The sequence below is a fragment of the Schistocerca americana genome, unplaced genomic scaffold, assembly GCF_021461395.2.
Source record: "Schistocerca americana isolate TAMUIC-IGC-003095 unplaced genomic scaffold, iqSchAmer2.1 HiC_scaffold_13, whole genome shotgun sequence".
In the NCBI taxonomy this organism is placed as follows: domain Eukaryota; kingdom Metazoa; phylum Arthropoda; class Insecta; order Orthoptera; family Acrididae; genus Schistocerca; species Schistocerca americana.
Window position 1 is genome coordinate 14,199,433 of NW_025725371.1, and position 13,922 is coordinate 14,213,354.

Consider the following 13,922-nt stretch of genomic DNA (forward strand, 5'->3'; position numbering starts at 1 on the left):
TCCAGTATTAGTTTCCGATATACCACTGCAGGTTCAATGTATTTCTTGGACCTTCACATTGACGATGAAACACAGAAATTACATCGGAATTAAATACAAAAGGCACAATGACGCCTTAAATGCAAGAAGTGTGGGACCTCTTAGAGTCTGTGTTTTGATCCTTTCCTGTGAGACCAGTATTAGTTTCCGATACACCACTGCAGATTCTATGTATTCCTTGGACATTAACATTGACAATGAAACACTGAAATTACATGAAAGTTAATTACAAAAGGCACAATGCCGCATTAAATGCAAGAAGAGTGAGACTTCTTAGAGTCTGCGCTTTGATCCTTTCCTATGAGACCTGTATTAGTTTACGATACACCACTGCAGGTTGAATGTATTCCTTGGACCTTCCCATTAACGACGAAATACAGAAATAGCATCGGAATTAAATACAAAAGGCACAATGCCAGCTTAAGTACAAGAATATAGACTCTTCTTAGAGTCGGTGTTTTGATCCTTTCCTATGAGACCAGAATTAGTTTCCGATACACCACTGCAAGTTCAATGTGTTTCTTTTACATACACATTGACGATGAAACACTGAAATTACATAGGAATTAAATACAAAAGGCACAATGCCGCCTTAAGTGCAAGAAGAGTGAGACTTCTTAGAGTCTGTGCTGTGATCCTTTCCTATTAGACCAGTATTAGTTTCCGATTCACCACAGCACGGTCAATGTATTCCTTGGACATACACATTGACGATGAAACACTGAATTTACATAGGAATTGCATACAAAAGGCACAATGCTGCCTTAAGTGCAAGACGAGTGAGACTTCTTTGACTCTGTGCTTTGATCCTTTCTTGTGAGACCAGTATTAGTTTCCGATACACCACTGCGGGTTCAAAGTAATCCTTGGACCTTCACATTGACGATGAAACACTGAAATTACATCGGAATTAAATACAAAAGGCACAATGAGGCCTAAAGTGCAAGAAGAGTGAGACTTCTTAGAGTCTGTGCTTTGATCCTTTCCTGTGAGACCAGTGGTAGTTTCCGATAGACCACTGCAGGTTCAATGTATTCCTTGGACCTTCACACTGACGACGAAACACTGCAATTACATCGGAATTAAATACAAAAGGCACAATGACGCCATAAGTACAAGAAGAGTGAGACTTCTTAGAGTATGTGCTTTGATCCCTTCCTGTGAAGCAAGTATTAGTTTCCGATACACCACTGCAAGTTCAATGTATTCCTTGGACGTTCACATTGACGATGAAACACTGAAATTACATCGGAATTAAAACAAAAGGCACAACGCCGCCTTCAGTGCAAGAAGAGTGAGACTTCTTAGAGTCTGTGCTTTGATCCTTTCCTGTGAGACCAGTATTATTTTTCGATACACCACTGCAGGTTCAATGTATTCCTTGGTCCTTCACATTGACGATGAAACACAGAAATCACATCGGAATTAAATACAAAAGGCACAATGCCGCCTTAAGAACAAGAATAGAGACTCTTCTTACAGTCGGTGCTTTGATCCTTTCCTCTGAGACCAGTATTAATTTCCGATATACCACTGCAGGTTCAATGTATTCCTTGTACATTCACATTGACGATGAAACACTGAAATTACATCGGAATTAAATACAAATGGCACAATGCCGCCTTAAATGCAAGAAGAGTGAGACTTCTTAGAGTCTGTGCTTTGATCCTTTCCTATGAGACCAGTATTACCACAGCAGTTTCAATGTATTCCTTGGACCTTCACATTGACGATGAAACACAGAAATTACATCGGAATTAAATACAAAAAGCACAATGACGCCTTAAATGCAAGAAGAGTGCGACTTATTAGAGTCTTCCTGTATTTAAATCCTTTCCTGTGAGACCAGTATTAGTATCCGATACACCACTGGAGGTTCTATGTATTCCTTGGACATTAATATTGACGATGAAACACTGAAATTACATGAAAATTAATTACAAAAGGCACAATGCCGCAATAAATGCAAGAAGAGTGAGACTTCTTAGAGTCTGCGCTTTGATCCTTTCCTATGAGACCTGTATTAGTTTCCGATACACCACTGCAGGTTCAATGTATTCCTTGGACCTTCACATTAACGACGAAACACAGAAATCGCATCGGAATTAAATACAAAAGGCACAACGCCACCTTAAGTGCAAGAAGAGTGAGACTTCTTACAGTCTGTGTTTTGATCCTTTCCTATGAGACCAGTATTAGTTTCCGATTCACCACTGCACGTTCAATGTATTACTTGGACATACACATTGACGATGAAACACTGAATTTCCATCGGAATTGCATACAAGAGGCACAATGCTGCCTTAAGTGCAAGAAGAGTGAGACTTCTTTGACTCAGTGCTTTTATCCTTTCTTGTGAGACCAGTATTAGTTTCCGATACACCACTGCGGGTTCAAAGTAATCCTTGGACCTTCACATTGACGATGAAACACTGCAATTACATCGGAATTAAATACAAAAGCCAATTTGACGCCATAAGTACAAGAAGAGTGAGACTTCTTAGAGTATGTGCTTTGAACCTTTTCTGTGAGACCAGTATTATTTTCCGATACACCACTGCAGGTTCAATGTATTCCTTGGTCCTTCACAGTGACGGCAAAATACAGAAATCACATCGGAATTAAATACAAAAGGCACAATGCCGCCTTAAGAACAAGAATAGAGACTCTTCTTACAGTCGGTGCTTTGATCCTTTCCTCTGAGACCAGTATTAATTTCCGATATACCACTGCAGGTTCAATGTATTCCTTGTTCATTCACATTGACGATGAAACACTGAAATTACATCGGAATTAAATACAAATGGCACAATGCCGCCTTAAATGCAAGAAGAGTGAGACTTCTTAGAGTCTGTGCTTTGATCCTTTCCTATGACACCAGTATTAGTTTCCGATATCCCACTGCAGGTTCAATGTATTCCAGGGACCTTCACATTGACGATGAAACACAGAAATTACATCGGAATTAAATACAAAAGGCACAATGACGCCTTAAAAGCAAGAAGAGTCGGACCTCTTAGAGTCTGTGTTTTGATCCTTTCCTGTGAGACCAGTATTAGTTTCCGATACACCACTGCAGATTCTATGTATTCTTTGGACATTAACATTGACAATGAAACACTGAAATTACATGAAAGTTAATTACAAAAGGCACAATGCCGCATTAAATGCAAGAAGAGTGAGACTTCTTAGAGTCTGCGCTTTGATCCTTTCCTATGAGACCTGTATTAGTTTCCGATACACCACTGCAGGTTCAATGTATTCCTTGGACCTTCACATTGACGACGAAACACAGAAATCGCATCGGAATTAAATACAAAAGGCACAATGCCACCTTAAGTACAAGAATATAGACTCTTCTTAGAGTCGGTGTTTTGATCCTTTCCTATGAGACCAGTATTAGTTTCCGATACACCACTGCAAGTTCAATGTATTTCTTTTACATACACATTGACGATGAAACACTGAAATTACATAGGAATTAAATACAAAAGGCACAATGCCGCCTTAAGTGCAAGAAGAGTGAGACTTCTTAGAGTCTGTGCTGTGATCCTTTCCTATTAGACCAGTATTAGTTTCCGATTCACCACTGCACGGTCAATGTATTCCTTGGACATACACATTGACGATGAAACACTGAATTTACATAGGAATTGCATACAAAAGGCACAATGCTGCCTTAAGTGCAAGATGAGTGAGACTTCTTTGACCCTGTGCTTTGATCCTTTCTTGTGAGACCAGTATTAGTTTCCGATACACCACCGCGGGTTCAAAGTAATCCTCGGACCTTCACATTGACGATGAAACACTGAAATTACATCGGAATTAAATACAAAAGGCACAATGCCGCCTAAAGTGCAAGAAGAGTGAGACTTCTTAGAGTCTGTGCTTTGATCCTTTCCTGTGAGACCAGTATTAGTTTCCGATAGACCACTGCAGGTTCAATGTATTCCTTGGACCTTCACACTGACGACGATACACTGTAATTACATCGGAATTAAATACAAAAGGCACGATGACGCCATAAGTACAAGAAGAGTGAGACTTCTTAGAGTATGTGCCTTGATCCTTTCCTGTGAGGCAAGTATTAGTTTCCGATACACCACTGCAAGTTCAATGTATTCCTTGGACGTTCACATTGACGATGAAACCCTGAAATTACATCGGAATTAAAAACAAAAGGCACAACGCCACCTTCAGTGCAAGAAGAGTGAGACTTCTTAGAGTCTGTGCTTTGATCCTCTCCTGTGAGACCAGTATTATTTTCCGATACACCACTGCAGGTTCAATGTATTCCTTGGTCCTTCACATTGACGACAAAATACAGAAATCACATCGGAATTAAATACAAAAGGCACAATGCCGCCTTAAGAACAAGAATAGAGGCTCTTTTACAGTCGGTGCTTTGATCCTTTCCTCTGAGACCAGTATTAATTTCCGATATACCACTGCAGGTTCAATGTATTCCTTGTACATTCACATTGACGATGAAACACTGAAATTACATCGGAATTAAATACAAATGGCACAATGCCGCCTTAAATGCAAGAAGAGTGAGACTTATTAGAGTCTGCGCTTTGATCCTTTCCAATGAGACCTGTATTATTTTCCGATACACCACTGCAGGTTCAATGTATTCCTTGGTCCTTCACATTGACGACAAAATACAGAAATCACATCAGAATTAAATACAAAAGGCACAATGCCGCCTTAAGAACAAGAATAGAGACTCTTCTTAGAGTCGGTGCTTTGGTCCTTTCCTGTGAGACCAGTACTAGTTTCCGATACACCACTGCAGGTTCAATGTATTCCTGGGACTTTCACATTGACGATGAAAAACTGCAATTACATCGGAATTAAATACAAAAGGCACAATACCGCCTTAAATGCAAGAAGAGTGAGACTTCTAAGAGAGTGTGCTTTGATCCTTTCCTGTGAAACCAGTATTAGTTTCCGATACACCACTGCAGGTTCAATGTATTCCTTGGACCTTCATATTGACGATGAAACACTGAAATTACATCGGAATTAAATACAAAAGGCACAATGCCGCCTAAAGTGCAAGAAGAGTGAGACTTCTTAGAGTCTGTGCTTTGATCCTTTCCTGTGAGACCAGTATTAGTTTCCGATTGACCACTGCAGGTTCAATGTATTCCTTGGACCTTCACACTGACGATGAAACACTGTAATTACATCGGAATTAAATACAAAAGGCACAAGACGCCATAAGTACAAGAAGAGTGAGACTTCTTAGAGTATGTGCTTTGATCCTTTCCTGTGAGGCAAGTATTAGTTTCCGATACACCACTGCAAGTTCAATGTATTCCTTGGAAGTTTACATTGACGATGAAACACTGAAATTACATCGGAATTAAAAACAAAAGGCACAACGCCGCCTTCAGTGCAAGAAGAGTGAGACTTCTTAGAGTCTGTCCTTTGATCCTTTCCTCTGAGACCAGTATTAATTTCCGATATACCACTGCAGGTTCAATGTATTCCTTGTACATTCACATTGACGATGAAACACTGAAATTAAATCGGAATTAAATACAAATGGCACAATGCCGCCTTAAATGCAAGAAGAGTGAGACTTCTTAGAGTCTGTGCTTTGATCCTTTCCTATGACACCAGTATTAGTTTCCGATATCCCACTGCAGGTTCAATGTATTCCTGGGACCTCCACATTGACGATGAAACACAGAAATTACATCGGAATTAAATACAAAAGGCACAATGACGCCTTAAATGCAAGAAGAGTGGGACCTCTTAGAGTCTGTGTTTTTATCCTTTCCTGTGAGACCAGTACTAGTTTCCGATACACCACTGCAGATTCTATGTATTCCTTGGACATTAACATTGACAATGAAACACTGAAATTACGTGAAAGTTAATTACAAAAGGCACAATGCCGCATTAAATGCAAGAAGAGTGAGACTTCTTAGAGTCTGCGCTTTGATCCTTTCCTATGAGACCTGTATTAGTTTCCAATACACCACTGCAGGTTCAATGTATTCCTTGGACCCTCACAATGACGACGAAACAAAGAAATCGCATCGCAATTAAATACAAAAGGCACAATGCCACCTTAAGTACAAGAATATAGACTCTTCTTCGAGTCGGTGCTTTGATCCTTTCCTATGATACAAGTATTAGTTTCCGATACACCACTGCAGGTTCAATGTATTCCTTGGACATACACATTGGCGATGAAACACTGAATTTACATAGGAATTGCATACAAAAGGCACAATGCTGCCTTAAGTGCAAGATGAGTGAGACTTCTTTGACTCATTGCTTTGATCCTTTCTTGTGAGACCAGTATTAGTTTCCGATACACCACTGCGGGTTCAAAGTAATCCTTGGACTTTCACATTGACGATGAAACACTGAAATTACATCGGAATTAAATACAAAAGGCACAATGCCGCCTAAAGTGCAAGAAGAGTGAGACTTCTTAGAGTCTGTGCTTTGATCCTTTCCTGTGAGACCAGTATTAGTTACCGATAGACCACTGCAGGTTCAATGTATTCCTTGGACATTCACATTGACGATCAAACACTAAAATTACATCGGAATTAAATACAAATGGCACAACGCCGCCTTAAGTGCAAGAAGAGTGAGACTTCTTACAGTCTGTGTTTTGATCCTTTCCTATGAGACCAGTATTAGTTTCCGATTCACCACTGCACATTCAATGTATTACTTGGACATACACATTGACGATGAAACACTGAGTTTACATCGGAATTGCATACAAAAGGCACAATGCTGCCTTCAGTGCAAAAAGAGTGAGACTTCTTAGAGTCTGTGCTTTGATCCTTTCCTGTGAGACCAGTATTAGTTTCCGATAGACCACTGCAGGTTCAATGTATTCCTTGGACCTTCACACAGACGATGAAACACTGCAATTACATCGGAATTAAATACAAAAGGCACAGTGACGCCATAAGTACAAGAAGAGTGAGACTTCTTAGAGTATGTGCTTTGATCCTTTCCTGTGAGGCAAGTATTAGTTTCCGATACACCACTGCAAGTTCAGTGTATTCCTTGGACGTTCACATTGACGATGAAACACTGAAATTACATCGGAATTAAAAACAAAAGGCACAAAGCCGCTTTCAGTGCAAGAAGAGTGAGAATTCTTAGAGTCTGTGCTTTGATCCTTTCCTGTGAGGCCAGTATTAGTTTCCGATAAACCACTGCAGGTTCAATGTATTCCTTTTGCATACACATTGACGATGAAAAACTGAAATTACATCGGAATTAAATACAAAAGGCAAAATGCCGTCTTAAGTGCAAGAAGAGTGAGACTTCTTACAGTCTGTGCTTTGATCCTTTCCTGAGAGACCAGTATTAGTTTCCGGTACACCACTGCAGGTTCAATGTATTCCTTGGACCTTCACATTGACGATGAAACACAGAAATCGCGTCGGAATTAAATACAAGAGGCACAATGCCGCCTTAAGTACAAGAATAGAGACTCTTCTTACAGTCGGTGCTTTGATCCTTTCCTGTGAGACCAGTATTAGCTTCCGATACGCCACTGCAGGTTCAATGTATTCCTTGGACATTCACATTGACGATGAAACACTGAAATTTCATCGGAATTAAATACAAAATGCAAAATGCCGTCTTAAATGCAAGAAGAGTGAGACTTCTTAGAGTCTCTGCTTTGATTCTTTCCTATGAGGTCAGTATTAGTTTGCGATACACCACTGCAGGTTCAATGTATTCCTTTTACATATACATTGACGCTGAAACACTGAAATTACATCGGAATGAAATACAAAAGGCACAATGCCGCGTTAAGTGCAAGAAGAGTGAGACTTCTTAGAGTCTGTGCTTTGATCCTTTCCTGTAAGACCAGTATTATTTTCCGATACACCACTGCAGGTTCAATGTATTCCTTGGACCTTCACATTGACGACAAAACACAGAAATCACATCGGAATTAAATACAAAAGGCACAATGCCGCCTTAAATGCAAGAAGAGTGAGACTTCTTAGAGTCTGTACTTTGATCCTTTCCTGTTAGACCAGTTATAGTTTCCGATACACCACTGCAGGTTCAATGTATTCCTTGGACCTTCACATTGAAGATGAAACACAGAAATCGCGTCGGAATTAAATACAACAGGCACAATGCCGCCTTACGTACAAGAATAGGGACTCTTCTTACAGTCGGTGCTCTGATCCTTTCATGTGAGACCAGTATTAGTTTCCGATACACCACTGCAGGTTCTATGCATTCCTTGGATATTCACATTGACGATGACACACTGAAATTACATCGGAATTAAATACAAAATGCACAATGCCACCTTAAGTGCAAAAGGAGTGAGACTTCTTATAGTCTGTGCTTTGATCCTTTCCTATGAGACCAGTATTAGTTTCCGATACACCACTGCGGGTTCAATGTACTCCTTTTACATACACATTGACGATGGAACACTGATATTACATCAGAATTAAATACAAAAGGCACAATGTCACCTTAAGTACAAAAGGAGTGAGACTTCTTAGAGTCTGTGCTTAGATCCTTTCCTATGAGACCAGTATTAGTTTCCGATACAACACTGCAGGGTCAATGAATTCCTTTTACATACACATTGACGATGAAACACTGATATTACATCGGAATTAAATACAAAAGGCACAATGCCACCTTAAGTACAAAAGGAGTGAGACTTCTTAGAGTCTGTGCTTTGATCCTTTCCTATGAGACCAGTATTAGTTTCCGATACACCACTGCAGGTTCAATGTATTCCTTTTACATATACATTGACGCTGAAACACTGAAATTACATCGGAATGAAATACAAAAGGCACAATGCCGCGTTAAGTGCAAGAAGAGTGAGACTTCTTAGAGTCTGTGCTTTGATCCTTTCCTGTAAGACCAGTATTATTTTCCGATACACCACTGCAGGTTCAATGTATTCCTTGGACCTTCACATTGACGACAAAACACAGAAATCACATCGGAATTAAATACAAAAGGCACAATGCCGCCTTAAATGCAAGAAGAGTGAGACTTCTTAGAGTCTGTACTTTGATCCTTTCCTGTTAGACCAGTTATAGTTTCCGATACACCACTGCAGGTTCAATGTATTCCTTGGACCTTCACATTGAAGATGAAACACAGAAATCGCGTCGGAATTAAATACAACAGGCACAATGCCGCCTTACGTACAAGAATAGAGACTCTTCTTACAGTCGGTGCTCTGATCCTTTCATGTGAGACCAGTATTAGTTTCCGATACACCACTGCAGGTTCTATGCATTCCTTGGATATTCACATTGACGATGACACACTGAAATTACATCGGAATTAAATACAAAATGCACAATGCCACCTTAAGTGCAAAAGGAGTGAGACTTCTTATAGTCTGTGCTTTGATCCTTTCCTATGAGACCAGTATTAGTTTCCGATACACCACTGCAGGTTCAATGTACTCCTTTTACATACACATTGACGATGGAACACTGATATTACATCAGAATTAAATACAAAAGGCACAATGCCACCTTAAGTACAAAAGGAGTGAGACTTCTTAGAGTCTGTGCTTAGATCCTTTCCTATGAGACCAGTATTAGTTTCCGATACAACACTGCAGGGTCAATGAATTCCTTTTACATACACATTGACGATGAAACACTGATATTACATCGGAATTAAATACAAAAGGCACAATGCCACCTTAAGTACAAAAGGAGTGAGACTTCTTAGAGTCTGTGCTTTGATCCTTTCCTATGAGACCAGTATTAGTTTCCGATACACCACTGCAGGTTCAATGTATTCCTTGGACCTTCACATTAACGACGAAACACAAAAATCGCGTCGGAATTAAATACAGAAATCACAATGCCGCCTTAAGCACAAGAATAGAGACTCTTCTCATAGTCGGTGCTTTGATACTTTCCTGTGAGATTAGTATTAGTTTCCGATACACCACTGCAGGTTCTATGAATTCCTTGGATATTCACATTGACGATGAAACACTGAAATTACATCGGAATTAAATACAAAATGCACAGTGCCACCTTAAGTGCAAAAGGAGTGAGACTTCTTATAGTCTGTGCTTTGATCCTTTCCTATGAGACCAGTATTAGTTTACGATACACCACTGCAGGTTCAATGTATTCCTTTTACATACACATTGACGATGAGACACTGATATTACATCGGAATTAGATACAAAAGGCACAATGCCACCTTAAGTACAAAAGGAGTGCGACTTCTTAGAGTCTGTGCTTTGATCCTTTCCTATGAGACCAGTATTAGTTTCCGATACAATACTGCAGGTCCAATGTATTCCTTTTACATACACATTGACGATGAAACACTGAAATTACATCGGAATTAAATACAAAAGGCACAATGCCACCTTAAGTGCAAAAGGTGTGAGACTTATAAGAGTCTGTGCATTGATCCTTTTCTATGAGACCAGTATTAGTTTCCGATACACCACTGCAGGTTCAATGTATTCCTTTTACGTACACATTGACGATGAAACACTGAAATAACATCTGAATTAAATACAAAAGGCACAATGCCACCGTAAGTGCAAAAGGTGAGAGACTTCTTCCAGTCTGTGCTTTGATCCTTTCCTATGAGACCAGTATTAGTTTCCGATACACCACTGCAGGTTCAATGTATTCCTTTTACATACACATTGACGATGAAACACTGAAATTACATCAGAATTAAATACAAAAGGCACAATGCCGCCTTAAGTGCAAGAAGAGTGAGACTTCTTAGTGTCTTTGATTTGACCCTTTCCTGTGAGACCAGTATTCGTTTCCGATACACCACTGCAGGTTCTATGTATTCCTTGGACCTTCACATTAACGACGTAACACAGATATCGCGTCGGAATTAAATACAAATGGCACAATGCCGCCTTAAGCACAAGAATAGAGACTCTTCTTACAGTCGGTGCTTTGATACTTTCCTGTGAGACCAGCATTAGTTTCCGATACACCACTTCAGGTTCAATGTATTGCTTTTACATACACATAGACGATGAAACACTGAAATTACATAGGAATTAAATACAAAAGGCACAATGCCGCCTTAAATGCAAGAAGAGTGAGACTTCTTAAAGTCTGTGCTTTGATCCTTTCCTATGAGACCAGTATTAGTTTCCGATACACCACTGCAGGTTCAATGTATTCCTTTTACATACACATTGACGATGAAACACTGAAATTACATCGGAATTAAATACAAAAGGCACAATGCCGCTTTAAATGCAAGAAGAGTGAGACACCTTAGAGTCTGTGCTTTGATCCTTTCCTATGAGATTAGTATTAGTTTCCGATACACCACTGCAGGTTGAATGTATTCGTTTTACGTACACGTTGCCAATGAAACACTGAAATTACATCGGAATTAAATACAAAAGGCACAATGCCGCCTTAAATGCAAGAAGAGTGAGACTTCTTAGAGTCTGTACTTTGATCCTTTCCTGTGAGACCAGTTATAGTTTCCGATACACCACTGCAGGTTCAATGTATTCCTTGGATTTTCACATTGAAGATGAAACACAGAAATCGCGTCGGAATTAAATACAACAGGCACAATGCCGCCTTACGTACAAGAATAGAGACTCTTCTTACAGTCGGTGCTCTGATCCTTTCATGTGATACCAGTATTAGTTTCCGATACACCACTGCAGGTTCTATGCATTCCTTGGATATTCACATTGACGATGACACACTGAAATTACATCGGAATTAAATACAAAATGCACAATGCCACCTTAAGTGCAAAAGGAGTGAGACTTCTTATAGTCTGTGCTTTGATCCTTTCCTATGAGACCAGTATTAGTTTCCGATACACCACTGCAGGTTCAATGTACTCCTTTTACACACACATTGACGATGGAACACTGATATTACATCAGAATTAAATACAAAAGGCACAATGCCACCTTAAGTACAAAAGGAGTGAGACTTCTTAGAGTCTGTGCTTAGATCCTTTCCTATGAGACCAGTATTAGTTTCCGATACAACACTGCAGGGTCAATGAATTCCTTTTACATACACATTGACGATGAATCACTGATATTACATCGGAATTAAATACAAAAGCCACAATGCCACCTTAAGTACAAAAGGAGTGAGACTTCTTAGAGTCTGTGCTTTGATCCTTTCCTATGAGACCAGTATTAGTTTCCGATACACCACTGCAGGTTCAATGTATTCCTTGGACCTTCACATTAACGACGAAACACAAAAATCGCGTCGGAATTAAATACAGAAAGCACAATGCCGCCTTAAGCACAAGAATAGAGACTCCTCTCACAGTCGGTGCTTTGATACTTTCCTGTGACATTAGTATTAGTTTCCGATACACCACTGCAGGTTCTATGTATTCCTTGGATATTCACATTGACGATGAAACACTGTAATTACATCGGAATTAAAAACAAAATGCACAGTGCCACCTTAAGTGCAAAAGGAGTGAGACTTCTTATAGTCTGTGCTTTGATCCTTTCCTATGAGACCAGTATTAGTTTACGATACACCACTGCAGGTTCAATGTATTCCTTTTACATACACATTGACGATGAGACACTGATATTACATCGGAATTAAATACAAAAGGCACAATGCCACCTTAAGTACAAAAGGAGTGCGACTCCTTAGAGTCTGTGCTTTGATCCTTTCCTATGAGACCAGTATTAGTTTCCGATACAATACTGCAGGTCCAATGTATTCCTTTTACATACACATTGACGATGAAACACTGAAATTACATCGGAATTAAATACAAAAGGCACAATGCCACCTTAAGTGCAAAAGGTGTGAGACTTCTTAGAGTCTGTGCATTGATCCTTTTCTATGAGACCAATATTAGTTTCCGATACACCACTGCAGGTTCAATGTATTCCTTTTACATACACATTGACGATGAAACACTGAAATAACATCTAAATTAAATACAAAAGGCACAATGCCACCGTAAGTGCAAAAGGTGAGAGACTTCTTCCAGTCTGTGCTTTGATCCTTTCCTATGAGACCAGTATTAGTTTCCGATACACCACTGCAGGTTCAATGTATTCCTTTTACATACACATTGACGATGAAACACTGAAATTACATCGGAATTAAATACAAAAGGCACAATGCCGCCTTAAGTGCAAGAAGAGTGAGACTTCTTAGAGTCTGTGATTTGATCCTTTCCTGTGAGACCAGTGTTCGTTTCCGATACACCACTGCAGGTTCAATGTATTCCTTGGACCTTCACATTAACGACGAGACACAGAAATCGCGTCGGAATTAAATGCAAAAGGCACAATGCCGCCTTAAGTTCAAGAATAGAGACTCTTCTTACAGTCGGTGCTTTGATCCTTTCCTGTGAGAGCAGTATTAGTTTCCGATACCCCACTACAGGGTCTATGTATTCCTTGGATATTCACATTGACGATGAAACACTGAAATTACATCGGAAATAAATACAAAATGCAGAATGCCACATTAAGTGCAAACGGCGTGAGACTTCTTATAGTCTGTGATTTGATCCTTTCCTGTGAGACCAGTATTCGTTTGTGATACACGACTGCAGGTTCGATGTATTCCTTGGACCTTCACATAAACGACGAAACACAGAAATCGCATCGGAATTAAATGCAAAAGGCACAATGCCGCCTTAAGAACAAGAATAGTGACACTTCTTACAGTCTGTGCTTTGATCCTTTCCTGTGAGACCAGTATTAGTTTCCGATACGCCACTGCAGGTTCTATGTATTCCTTGAACATTCACATTGACGATGAAACACTGAAATTGCATCGGAATTAAATACAAAAGGCGCAATGCCACCTTATGTGCAAAAGAAGTGACACTTCTTATAGTCTGTGCTTTGATCCTTTCCTGTGTGA